This window comes from Aricia agestis, chromosome 11, assembly GCF_905147365.1.
Source record: "Aricia agestis chromosome 11, ilAriAges1.1, whole genome shotgun sequence".
Lineage (NCBI taxonomy): Eukaryota > Metazoa > Arthropoda > Insecta > Lepidoptera > Lycaenidae > Aricia > Aricia agestis.
The window spans coordinates 16051076-16065644 of record NC_056416.1 but is presented as its reverse complement, the minus strand read 5'-3'; the positions used below and the strand labels follow the sequence as shown (position 1 = coordinate 16065644).

Here is a 14569-nt window from a genome sequence, read left to right as displayed (position 1 = left end):
CGATAAAATATGCCATAAATCATGACATTAAAGGGTCGGACACCGGTGTCGGGACACATTGTATTTTACTTGCTCAAAAAAGATATGCCGACGTATGTTTTAGATAGTGGTAGGTGACCACTGCTCTATGTGGCCTTCTGGATGTTGGGATTCTAAACTTCAAATAAAAACAATTAATTCTCTTGTAACAATATATATTCTCATCTCATAAACTTTTCCCAACATTAATTTTACTAATTTTATATCTTGCCAATATGAGCCATAATTTTAGACTTACTTCTTACAAATTGTCACTTGTATGTTTTTTAATAACAAAGGAGGTTTACAGAGGAGGCCTTATTCGATTCAACAGTAGGAACCCACTGCACGTTTTTTTCTTTGTATAGAAGCATGCATTAAAGTTTATTTTATTTTATTTTGTGTACCTTTATTAGTTTAAAAACGTTAAGTTCTTTTTAATTTTTAGAATATTTGCTAGTTTAGAGAAACCTTAAAAATATCATGGTTTTAAAATACTGTTAAGTGCCTTTACTTTTATTCAGAAGTTTGGTTAGTTTTGTTATTTATTCTTATAATTGACTAAGCCCCAATTTCACCAACGTCTGTTAGTGTTAACAGCTTGTTAAAATGTAATGTCTTCTCTTTCATTCATATGAAAATCGAAAGAGGTAACGTCATACTAATTCCGATTCCGGCGTTAACTTTAACAGTCGTTGGTGAAATTGGGGCTAAGTACTTTAGAAGATTACTGAACAAAATGTTGATGAAATTTGTTTTATTTCATAAAATCATTCAGTTAAAATATGTGAGTCCCAGGGACTCATAGAAGGTAAACACGTTAGTAAATTTCACCTAGTGAATTGAGGGCTAGGAGTGAATGAACGCGAAGAGATGGCGATGTCCTACGAGTATAAATTAGTCTCAAATATCCCGTCCGCAGGAAGGTTGCGGTTGTACTAATAATATATAAAAGATTATAAAGGTATAAAAGATTATGAAAAGGTATAAAAGGTATAAAAAGGTATAAAAGATATAAAAAGGTATAAAAGATATAAAAGGTAAAGGGAACGTTACCTGAATATTTGTACCGGACAATAAAGACGGGTGTATTAAAAGCAATTGCTAACATTTACGCTAAAATTATCTCGTTTCTGCTAAATTTTTCCTCAAAATGAGCTATTAGGATCACAATTCACACATAAAAGCTTACAAAATATTATAGACACGTTTATTATAATTTATGTTAGGATTTTAATAATAATCATTACGCTAACATACTGCCATTTTAAAATATAGTACTATCCTATAAATGAGTGAGTGACCTATTGCCTACATAACTTATTCGGATTATCTCTGATTGATGAGTATTAGACGTGATCGTCTAATACTAACTTGACATAGCCCGATCAAATAACGTGGACCTATTCACAATTACTAATTATTACTAATTAGTAATTAGATTATGTTACTTATAATGTTTTTACGACCTATACCTAGTCTCTAACCTATGCCCTTAGCAGATAATATTTTAAATTCAACTATTGTTAAAAGGCAAATAAGGCAAAAAGACGCTTATTGAGATCATAAAACCGGTCAAGTGCGTATCGGGCCACGCGCAATATAGGGTTCCGTAGTACCGCTAGTTTTTTTTTAATTTTTGTATGGTCAATGAATGTACATTTATAACGTGTTTTACACTACTAACAACATCATCTCAGTTACGTACAAAGGAATTTGAACGAAAAGTTCCTTTATACTTAGCCGAATACATTTTTTTTAGTTGATCGACTATTACTCAATAACTTATGAAGTCTTCTTAGCCGTGATAGTTTTACTTTTAAATTCAGCATATTTCCTACTCCCGTGAATTTTTGACCCGTGACAGACGGACAGACGGACGGACAGACCGAAACTATAAGGGGGACTACGGAACCCTAAAAATGTACAAATTAAAACTTATTATTAATCTTATGTTCGTGTTTATAATAAATTATGTAAAATGAAATGAAAATAAAGTGACGCACAGTATCAAAAATAATACAAAACAGGTATGTCGAGAACATAATCTTGGCGGTTTTATTATAAGCAGTGAAATTTGATGACGTGCGTCAAATCTTCAACAGGTAGAATTTGCGCATAAACAGAATTTTTATATTTTTACCCGATTACAGTGATGAAAAACGGAAGGGTACATAAGGGTCTACACAGACGGACCGCATTTCATCTGCAATCCAACTGCAAATTGCAGTTCAAGTGCTGTTTGAATGCAGTTGACACGACTGCAATACGACTGCAATAGAACTGCAAACCAAACGCGCAGTCGGATTGCAGTTCAGTTGCAGTCGGCGTGCAGTCGTGTGAACTGTTTCGTTTGCAGTTCTATTGCAGTCGTATTGCAGTCGTGTCAACTGCATTCAAATTGCACTTGAACTGCAATTTGCGGTTAGATTGCAGTTGAAATGCGGTCCGTATGTGTAGACCCAAATGTTTTTGGATGTATAATAATATACAATGTACCATCGAGGAAATTGATTCCTAGGCAGTTGACGGACCTACGTCATATGATGAATTATGATCGGTCGGATGGGTTTGACCAAATATTAGGTCCGCTATCGGCCTAGGAGTTAACTTCTATGATAGTACATGGATGGTATCCTAGCTACGTATTTTTACTTCATTATATAGACTAATCTACTAATCCGATTTTATTGAATGAGGAGTATATTAATAATAATTTTACTAAGATAACATAACTCATAAGGCAATATTCAATATTTTATGTGAACGAGTTACAACTTACATTTTCTAAATTTCAATTTTGTTTTGTTGAAAACTAAGTATCTTTGGTTCGGATTTCGGATGGTTATCTTGAGTATTTTTAGTGTTGAAAATTTCCGAAAATTTCCGAAACTTTGGAAAGTTTCAGAAAGTTTACCGGAAAATTTCCGTGAAAACTTCCAAAGTTTCCGAAATTTTGGAAACTTTCAGAAACATTTGCGAATTTTTTAAAAAATGGTTATTCTTCTATAAAATAGTAATTTTTACCGATGAAAACAGATGTGGTACTCAATTCAATACGTATTTTTTTTATGTAAGTATAAGTAAAATCAAATCAGCTGATTGACTTAAGAAGTTTAGCCGTTAATTCGATCCTTAATAGAGACACGTATACTTCAAAAAATGTTATTTTCTGTATTACTATTAGAAAACTATTCTAGTTTTTATTAAAAAAATACTTAGTTTCAAAAAATATATAATATAAAAAAATCGAAAGAAAGAAGCAAAGTCAATCCTGAGCAATATATTATGTTTGAAAATAATGTTATCTTAGATGAATATTTATAAAAACGATCTAAATCATGCGACTGAATAATAAAAAAGTAGACAAATCTGCTTTCACATCACATATTTTATACCTAAAGTATATTCAATTTAATCAAAACTATAAAAAGCACCTAATTTTAGTGTTATTTGCATTTAAAAACAAATGGCACAACTGTCTTTATAAGTTAAATGACAGTTTTCAAAACTTCCAAATTTGGAAGTTTTCAGAAAATATTCCGTAGAAATGGAAACTTTCCGCGGAATTTTCATCTCTAGTATTTACAAGCATTTTTTTTTGCATTATTGTAGACGCCCTCTAGGCCCTAACACGCTACGGGCTACTCTACAACCATGTAACATGTTTTATTTGCGACCAAAAGCACAAAAATTAAAAAATTACAATATTTAAAATGCTCTTGTTTGATGTTTCAAACGTACTTAAGTTGAAACATTTTAAAATTAAAACAAAATCATAGACTCACTCGAAGAAAATGCTCGCTTCGGTGCATTGCTAAAAGCATTTTGAAAGCTGTGGAAGCGAAAAATTATGTCCGATTGAAATCTGAAAGACTTGATGATTTTTAACGGGTCCGTACACACTTGTTTCAACTTTTGCGAGAGTTATTTTACCCTGAAGGCCTTCCCATAAAAAACGTCGTGTGGAAGGGCCCTTAGTCATTTTAAATGTTCCAAAAAAAACTGGATGAATTTGAAAACTCATAATTCACAAAAAAGTTATGAGAAGTAATTTTTCTCACATTAAGTTACAAGAATATACGAGTACCTAAACAGTAAAAAAAACTAAGACTGGGAGGTTGTAGAGCCTTCCAACTCTTTTCTCTTCTGTCAAACAGCTAGGCTTGGCTTTAGAAAATCTGATATTTTTGTCACTACAAGTCTTATCTTGGCATTTAGGTACATTAAACGGCTTTAGTGCAGAACAGTATCATTTTGTCGTGTACTACGTACGCTCTCTGAGGCAAGTCGAAATCCATCAGGCGCTGAAGGTGTGGAAACCGCACTAACTTAGATAGATGTGCACATTTATATCGGGCTAACCGATACGGCGCACTAAATGGGCGGTTTATACAACATTTTATGCTTATGTGTCCCTGGTATATATTTATTGTACTTTTGATATAAATTATTTTACTACGGACGTCCGACTTCGTTGCGCCAAAGTACGTTTATCTCGCAGGATCCGTAGATTTTTCCGGGATAAAAGTATCCTATGTCCTTTCCTGGGACTAGAACCACCACTATACCAAATTTCAGCAAATTCGGTTCAGCGGTTTGGGCGTGGAGAGGTTACAGACAGACAGATACACTTTCGTTAACTTTCGTATTTAGTATTGATCGAGTATCAAATCCTAATAATTTTGTTTGAACTTAGCTCTGTATATTTAAATAATTTATAATATCATCTCTATCCTTCAATACGAGAAACAAAAGAGACGGTAAGATTCTGAAAGCCAACTGGCACCAGTCTGAGTTAAAATGAACACTGGGTTAAATATTATGTCATTTCACTCGTCGTATTTCCTCGTATTGATCCTAGAAAGGCAGGATACAAAAGACGGTTAATTACTTTAAGTCTAACTTGCACAAATGAACCTGAAGGTTTAAGTTTTAACACAGGTTAGTTGTAAATTATGCAATAAAATAAAATGAATTTTCAATTTAGTTACAGTTACATTAAAACTCAAGTACGGCTAAGCCGATTTGGCTAATTTTTGCCTTGAAATATTCGTGGAAGTTTTTTTTTATGAAATAAGGGGGCAAACGAGCAAACGAGTCACCTGATGGAAAACACCTTCCGCCTCCCATGGACACTCGCAGCATCAGAAGAGCTGCAGGTGCGTTGCCGGCCTTTAAAGAGGGAATAGGGTAATAGGGGAGGGTAGGGATGGAAAGGGAAGGGAATAGGGGAGGATATGGAAGGGTATTGGGCCTCCACTGGAGGCCCAATTCCCTACCCTATTCCCTTCCCTACCCTCCCCTATTCCCTTTCCTTCCCATCCCTACCCTCCCCTATTACCCTATTCCCTCAAAAGGCCGGCAACGCACCTGTAGCTCTTCTGATGCTGCGAGTGTCCATGGGCGATGGAAGTTGCTTTACATCAGGTGACGTTTGCTCGTTTGCCCCCTTATTTCATAAAAAAAAAATTAGTTTATAAGTATTATTTCTGAGTTAATATGTAATATTTGTGATTATTTTACGAAATGGGAAGTCCTATTGTGAACTGTCAATCCAGGATACACCGACGTTAAACTAGGGTCTAGGACTTATCATTATGAAAAAAAAAAGTAATTCCATGTATTTAAATTACAAGTAATCTGATTATATTGTAATTAGAATAAAATTTATTCCAATTACATTCGAATCAACTACTGGTTAATTTCAGGTGCACAATTACTTCATCAATCTGATTATTTTGTAATCAGATTAACAACTACAATGTATTTGTAATTGTGTAATCGTTAATCTAATTACTTTTTGCCCAACTCTGGCCTCCAGTAAACTCACTCACTCGGCAAAACACAGTGCAAGCGCTTTTTCACGCCGGTTTTCTGTGAGAACGTGGAATTTCTCCGGTCGAGCCGGCCCATTCGTGCCGAAGCATCATGCCTCTCCCACGTACAAGGAAGTCCAGGGAAGGTTTACATTAGGAGGAAGAACGAGATAAGTTTACGGGGATTTCAAAATCTGTATATTATGTAATACAATCTCACTTCTGTGTGCGTAGTGGAGATTTTTCATTAATTTAATTACAATTTAAAGTTACAAAATCGACTATTTTGGCTGCCAAGAGATTATTCCTAACTTAGCTACTATTTTACCCTTCTTCCGACCCTCAAACTGACTACTCCAGCCATAAATATTTGACGACAGAAAAATAGATCAGATAGAAAATATCTGTGATGAGTAAAAAGTGTCCGGACACTCGAAATGAGACTCTATGTCGGGGTGGGGGGGTGTTTTGTCGCTTGCGAGTGTAGTCGGGCAGTAGGGCGCAGATCGATACGCTCACAGATGGTAGCTGAATGTTAAGGTGAAGGCTTGGTTGTGTTAATTGTATAGAATTGAGCTATTTACTGTATAAAAATAGTGATATACTGCTGTATATCACTATTTTTATACAGTATACGAGTATGTATTAACATTCAATGCTATTTCCTTAATGTCGTAACAAGGCTTAAAAAAGAAATTTTAGCTACCGACTCATTAGGTTACTTCCGACTTTTATGTTATAATATATTGCACAAACAGACTTTATAATAACTAGAATTCGGGAATGTATTCGTGAATTAATTAATACTCATGAAGGTAGAGAAAATATGCCGCATAATGCACCGCTCATATTATAATTATCAGTAGATATTCGTCTAGGATTGTGTAATATACATCGGTGTCGATTTTGCATGCTATGAGCGACCTCATAATCTTGCTACCAATCATGGTTACCTATTTACCTTTTCGACTGAAAAGAAATTTATATATTTCCCTTTTACTGAAATTTGTATATTTCCCTTTTTGTTTTATTTAGGCGTCATAAAATCGCTTTTAAAATGTATGAATTTGACTTAAAAATATATATTTTATGAATTACTAGAATATGTCCCGCGCCGCTTCGCCCACGTAAATTAGGAATTTTACGGAAACTGAACATTTTCCCGCAAAAAAATAGCGAATGTCCCTTCACGTGGTCTACTCTATATCCATGCCAAATGACATAAAAATTGCTCCAGTAGTTCGTGAGATAAACCCTTTCTAATAATTTTCCCCGTTTTTCCACATTTTCCTCCGTTTCTTCGGTTCTATTAGTTTTAGCGTGATATGGACAGAGTTCTGTGAGTGCGATGCAAATTATAATAAGTAATTTGAAATTTCTTAAGTTGATAAAAAATGCTATGCAATAGCTTTATTTTATTAGAGAATATTCTAGTAAACATCTGCAAACTCTTCCACCATGTCGGAACACGTAACCAGCTGACAGCCACAGCAACCTTGAGCACTTGTGAAGATTCGCTCTCCGGCATACAGAACGATATTGATCTTATTAGCCACTGACGCGCTGTTCTATTGCAGTAGTCAGTAGTAGGGCTACTGTAGATTTTCCTTTGTTATCGAAACATGGTCTAAAACATGCTGAAAAACTTATTAAACATATAATATTATGCAAACCAAGCTTATGACTCTACATACTGTAGCTCTAAAAACTCTATACCTATAAGTCTATGTAGACTATTACAGTGCCTTAGTTAGATTAAACATAAATTAATAACGTTTAGCCCCAATTTCACCAACGACTGTTAAAGTTAACGCTCGAATTAGTATCACGTTACCTCTTTAATTTTTCTTATGAATGAAAGAGAAGACATGACATTTTAACATGCTGTTAACACTAACATACGTTGAAATTGGGGCTAAATATTGTAGAAAAGAACTAAAAAATACTTTTAAGGCCCACTTGCGCCAATCTAGGTTACAGATGGTTACAGTTAACCGTGCATTAAATATTACGATATTCCTCCCATTATATTTGTGAAATTTTCTCATATTATATTTTCTCGGAGTTCGGACCTAAATGTAATTAATTCTACCTTTTTTCCATTCCTTTTTTGACATTGAAAACTGCCACGATTATGTTGGCAGCTACCAGGCGATCATAATTTGATGGATAGGTTATTTGTTTGCTGTCGTGTCAGGTCGGTGCTGGCACGGGCGGGGGTTGTGCAAGCGCTGGCAGCGGCCTGAGACAGCGGGACGGTCACCAGCTATCAATGAATAATATCATCATCATCATCATTATTGACCTTGAAAGACATAATATTGAATAACAGTATTTTAAGACAATTTAATTTAAGTAATCAGAAGGCTTAAGGTGCCCATACACGGGGCAATTTGTCGTTTCGATCGATCGTCAAGAAAATCGTCCAATCGATCTTTTGAACGTAAAATCGTTTGCGATATTGCTAAATACGTCCAATTTGTCGTTCGATTTTAACATCGAGGAGATAAATCTTTACGATAATTGTCCGTTGTATGGCCACCTTTAGTCAACATATATATTTATGCGTTTATGTGTTTTATTTAGGCGTTATAAAATCGCATTTAAAAATGTATGAATTTGACTTTAAAATATATCTTTTATGAATTACTAGAGTATGTCCCGCGCCGCTTCGCCCGCGTAAATTAGGAATTTTACGGAAACTGAACATTTCCCCGCAAAAAAATAGCGAATGTCCCTTCACGTGGTCTACTCTATATCCATACCAAATGACATAAAAATTGCTCCAGTAGTTCGTGAGATAAACCCTTTCTAATAATTTTCCCCGTTTTTCCACATTTTCCTCCGTTTATTCGGTCCTATTAGTTTTAACGTGATAATTTATAGCCTATACTCTATAGCCTTCCACGACAAATGAGCTATCTAACACTTATTTTTTTTAATCGGATCGTTCCAGAGATTAGCACGCTCAAGCAAACAAAGAAACAAACTCTTCAGCTTTATAACATTAGTATAGATTTTTAAAATCGCTTGTCAAAATCGAGTATAAATCTAAAAGACTATAAAAAGTACCAATAATAGGGTCATATTAGGCTCGACATAATATTGGGACAATGCAACAAACTTTAACACAAATAAGCATAACCAGCATTTTGGAAGATCACAAAACACCCTAAATCCTCTTTCGTGGCTAATTGGGTATGGTCATTAATTAACCAATGTATCTGACGGCAGATTAATGATGATGGGGTGGACCTCATTATAACCTGAAACGGTTGGCGGAAAGTAATGAAAATTAATTATGTTACATTTTGACCAACGCGGTTTTAAGTCATTTTAATAATACCTACGCGTTATTTTGACACCTTAAGGTCCAATCGTGCTAAAGCGAGTTAAAGTTCGTCATTTAAGCCAGGATTATTTTAACCCAGAGTAGTGGAAGTCGGCCTTACCGATGCAAACAAAATTTACACAGCGTATATTTATACGGTGTCTTATTGTTTCTGTCTGGGCTCTGGCACATTAAAGGAGTGAGCACACTGAGACGGGCCGTGCCGGGGCTCAGCGTGCCGGGGCTCATCGCAAAATTCCGCCTCCATACAATTTGTATGGAAGAGGAAATCCGCTGCGCCCAGACACAGTGTGCGATACGCGCATCCGCTCCATACAAATTGTATGGAGGCGGATTTTTGTGATGAGCCCCGGCACGCTGAGCCCCGGTACGGCCCGTCTCAGTGTGCTCACTCCCTTAAGGCACATGTCGGACAAAGACAGCGATCGTGAACTGCGTAGATATCCGATATGAGAGGGGGTAAGGAAGTGGCCGTAGCGACTGCAACGTGCTTAAAGTACATAATAAAATAATACGTGTGTGCGCTTAACGGCGTTGTTCAGCCATTTTCATCGAAGGTCGAAGGACAACTTCACCGATAGTGCGATTGAAAATCATCATCGAAGGTTGAAAAGCTTTACTTGCTAAAAAACGATTGTGTTCGAATAATTCTAGCTGATCCCAAATAATTCTATGTCTTTGGCTGATCCGGTAATATTATTTAGCCATATCGACGCCTCCGTGGTCTAGTGGTATAGAGCGCGGCTCTTGACTCGGAGGTCGTGGGTTCGATTCCCGCGTTGGAAACATGTTATTTCCAAGTTTGGTTAGGACAATGCAGGCTGATCACCTGATTGTCTGACAAGTAAGATGATCCATGCGTCGGATGGGCATGTAAAAAGTCGGTCCTGTGCCTGATCTCTCGCCAGTCGTGTCAGTCGTCCGTCCCACTGGGTTATGAGAGTAAAGGAATAGAGAGTGCTCTTGTGTACTGCGCACATACTTTGGCACTATAAAATTACTCCTGCGTAGCTGGCCTGGTTTTAATGAAACCGGCCACCGTCACCGAAACCGGTGTGGGAGCTATTATTATTATTATTATTAGCCATATCGTTATAGGAATTTGCTTGAAAGCCTCGAAGTCTTCCGACTGAGCAGTGAGTGAGGTCTTGTCTTTTTCTGACGTCGCGTAGTCAAAATTGCCATAACAACTTCTTTCAGAACCTCCATTCCGACTGAACCACTGACCTCCATTATACAAGTACGCTGGACTTACGATACCCTTTGAAATGACTGCTGGTTTTTGTGCCTATTTTAAGCGTCAGCGCCCCCAATGCGGGGGAAGAGAACTAAATTTGACGTAAAAATGAAGTTTGAAAGTCGCCATATTGGCGCTGATAGCAGGAGTGGGAGTACTTGGAACTAATACCAGTTTCTACAACCAATAGCGATTTTGCGGCCATTTGCAAGTTACGTCAGATTTAGTTCTCTTCCCCCGCATTGGGGGCGCTGATTCCGCTTCAAATAGGCACAAAAAGCAGGTGGGTATCTTAATATTATGTCCAGCGTACTTGTATAGTGGAGGTCAGTGGACTGACCGTATCATGTCTCCGGGTTGAGCGATGTGTTGTTATTCCTGACGTCGCGTTGTCAAGTACAATATTATCAATTATTATCAGTACAACTTTAAGATTTAACTACGGTTTGGATTGTGAACTTCGTCCGCTACAATGTTGGGAAGGTACGATGAACCAAAAAAATTGCGACAAAATCGGTTCAGCCACCGTTTGGCAACAAACAGCGCTACACGAGAATTTTATATATTATGTGTAAGATAACCCTTATCTATACACTTTAAATGTATCCCTCAAAATCATGTTTAAAACTCTTCAATAGATGATAAATTGTACCACAGCTATTCAGACACATCTGCGGGTACACTGTACTATCGTCTCTCATTTCTACAAGTTCTTATCTGTAAAGTTTGCAGTTTTCAATTTATACGGGTTATACAATCTCGAAGATTCGACAAGCCGTAAACGTAAAGTTTACGGAGACTTTCCTTGACGAACAGTTCAGAATTCAATTTTTGTTGTTAAATTGAAAGGGTTATAATCTTCGTTATAACTTATATTATTTTACAAAATATTCCTTTTTTTTTAAGACTAGCATAAAATATCACTACAAATTAATAACCTATATATTATTTTACAAAATATCGCTTTTTTTCAAGACTAGTATAAAATATCACTACAAATTAATAACCTATATATTATTTTACAAAATATCGCTTTTTTTCAAGACTAGCATAAAATATCACTACAAATTATTTACACTATAGGTAGTCTATAGAGTACCTCTTTTGATTGGGTACTTATTGAGTAATGAGCTAATCGTCTAAATAGGTACTTTGAACTAATACTTTTAAAGGCCCACTTTCGCCTCATGCTAAATGAAATCCCTTAAATCCGACTTGGTTAACCCTGGTTACAATAAAATAGGTGCACTTACTTCTAAACAAAGAATTAGAGTAACTTTGTTTCTTTGCATTATTCTTGTTAAAATTTAAAAAAAAAACTTAACTATATCATATTGAGTTAACAACGTTAACTATCATATTATTGTTTTATAGAAATAAAATTGCATTGTCTTTATTTTCGAAGCAGGCAGTTAATCTGCAAAACTAAGGTAAGGATAACAATAAGGCTATGATATGACGAACAGCCTTCATAGTTATTAGGTACATGCGTATTTATACAATGTCATCTAGCATAGCAACAATGTTAATTAATAGTTTAAGTGAGGTTAGATAAATTAGTACCTATAGTCACAAAATAAGGTATTACGAATTAAGACAGCAGACAGACATTATATTATGTTTTGACTATATCTAGTATTGCAAGGTTTATAAGTAGTAAAAAACCTTAGATAAATCGAAATTAAATTAAACAAAATAAATTTTTGAGTAAAATATTAGTGACTATTCTACTGTTTAAAAATATACATAATATACTTTATGCCTTATTAATTAACATAAATAACAAGTAATATTTAATATACTTAACCTAGTTTAACTTTAATCCCAATCTGCGCAAGGTATAAACGGCTTTCTTATTCAACTGAAACCATTCTATTGAAATATATTAATTCAGTAGCGTTAACGATAACTCTTAAACATTTCACCTTGTGACTTATGAAACTATATTGTGACGTAACAAATTTGCAATTTAACATCCACAACACAAAACCACCTCAATATTTAAAACGTCGCTATTTAATTTATTAAATTTAAAAATGCGATGTCACAAAACTTATGTCATAAAAATTTTAGGAAAAACCTTTTTTCACCCAACCTCTTTTCACCTTTATGGATGAACCCTAGAAGATGCATATTTTCGTCATACATTTTTTGAACTCAGTTAGTCTTCCGTAGTGTTAATTATTCGTGAAACCATTGACTATTGTCCAGACTCCAGCGTAGCTGCGCAATCACATGTCCAGTCACATGCTACTGCGTCACGTGGTTATGTAACTAAAATACTCATGAGTACACACTTCTTTCTACACACACACTTCTATAGAGATTTTGTTTGCAGACTTTTTTGGAACGTAGATTTGAATCTTGGCGTGTAAATGAAAGGATTTTAATTTTTAACCCCCAAGCGGAACCCGGCTGTCGCTTATCAATTGAAAATCGATTGTGTCTGAGATTCCCACGATCGAGATAATAATTATTCTAGTTTAGGGCCAACCCACACGTACCACAACCACACCACATCGCACCGACAAAATGTCGTCGAGTAGTGGTTACGTGCGAATGGTGTCGCAGCTTTTTGTAGTTGCGTTGTGGTACCGACAAAATGTCGACGTGGTTGCGTTGTCGCCAGTAGTTGCGATGTGGTTACGTACAAAAGCCAATGAAACGGAGGGGGGAAGAGCGCGGGCGGTGTGCGCGCACTGTCGTTGAATCGACGCAACGTTGTGGTTGCGATGTGGTTGCGATGTGGTTGCGATGTGGTTGCGATGTGGTCGGTATCTGACAAGTGGTCGACAACGACTGCAAAATTTGGTACGTGTGAATGGTCCAGTTCATTTACAATACGAAATATGTATATGCCCGACCACGTGATATGGTTGTGGTACGTGTGGGTTGGCCCTAAAGGGTTTAAATCACTGACCTCCATTATTAATGGAGGTCAGTGGTTTAAATAAATATAATAAATCCTTAAAGACTTTCGAGCATAATATAAATAAAGTAAGTAAGTATAGTGTCAAATTCGGCGTTAATTTGTATTGTCAACTCACTTTTCCAATAAAAATACTAAATATAAAGAGTATGTGCATTGTGCATACCGAATTTCAACAAAACCGATTTAGCGGTTTAATCCTGAAGAGTTAAGTAAAGTATACACTTGCGCATTTACATTATTAATCATAGATTTAAATTCAGCATAGAAACAGTACCTAGATAGTAGATACCTAGATTATGTCATGATAAATTCTTACTTCGTTACAATGTAAAAATGTAAACATAATAATTATTATGTAACCAGTACTTTGTGGTGTTGAATTTAGATAATTTTGGCATCTGGTGTCGTCGGTCGATGACCTTTCTGACGATATTGTTATGGTTACAATATCTATTTAATAGTTATAGCGAGCAACTCTTTTCGCAAGGTTCGCGTAGTATTCGTATCGCACGGAAACCGTACCTAATTATGCGCTAAAATTTGTAACCTAATAACGTTAAATTAAGCAATTTAAAAGCAATCCACGATTCAAAAATTTTAAGTAGATCAAACTCAAATATTTTAGCACAGAGCGGGGTGATGATGATGAACTATAGCTAAGGACACGGTCGACAATGTCAGCTTTCAAACAAAAAAAACTAGATCAAAATCGATCCATCCGTTTGGATGCCACGGACAGACACACACACAGACAGACAGACACGTCAAACTTGTAACATCCCTCTTTTTGGTCGGGGGTTAAAAAGTAATGCCATTTCTCAGTGTGTTCCTAAACTATCTATAACCAGTGTCGATTTGACATCTCAATAATGGGGTTGGCAACTGTCAAAGTGGCGCTATAGTAGCTTTCACCTTGTAGTTGTCAAAGTGTATGGAATTAAAAGGGAATTTTCGATTATTTTAAATAAATAACATGCCTAAGATGTGTGAAGTCCCGTTTTGTAAAGAAATAGGTGCCCACTATAATTCCCAAAAGATCCTAATATGGCTAAGATGTGGCTGAAAGCTATAATAAGGAAAAACTTTAGGCCCGAAGTTAGGCCCCATAAAAATGTAAACATTTCCATGATTCCGACTTCCAAAACATAAGTATTTATCAGGTATGTTATTATTTTAACTATATTTTGTAAGTAAATCATAATATATAAGTA

At 35.8% G+C, this 14569-nt stretch overlaps 1 protein-coding gene across 1 annotated transcript in view; it reads left to right on the top strand.

Moving 5' to 3' along the window:
• Window positions 1-14569, top strand: part of LOC121731719 (protein Tob1) — a 49939-nt gene that overhangs the window by 26046 nt on the left and 9324 nt on the right. The window lies entirely within an intron of this gene.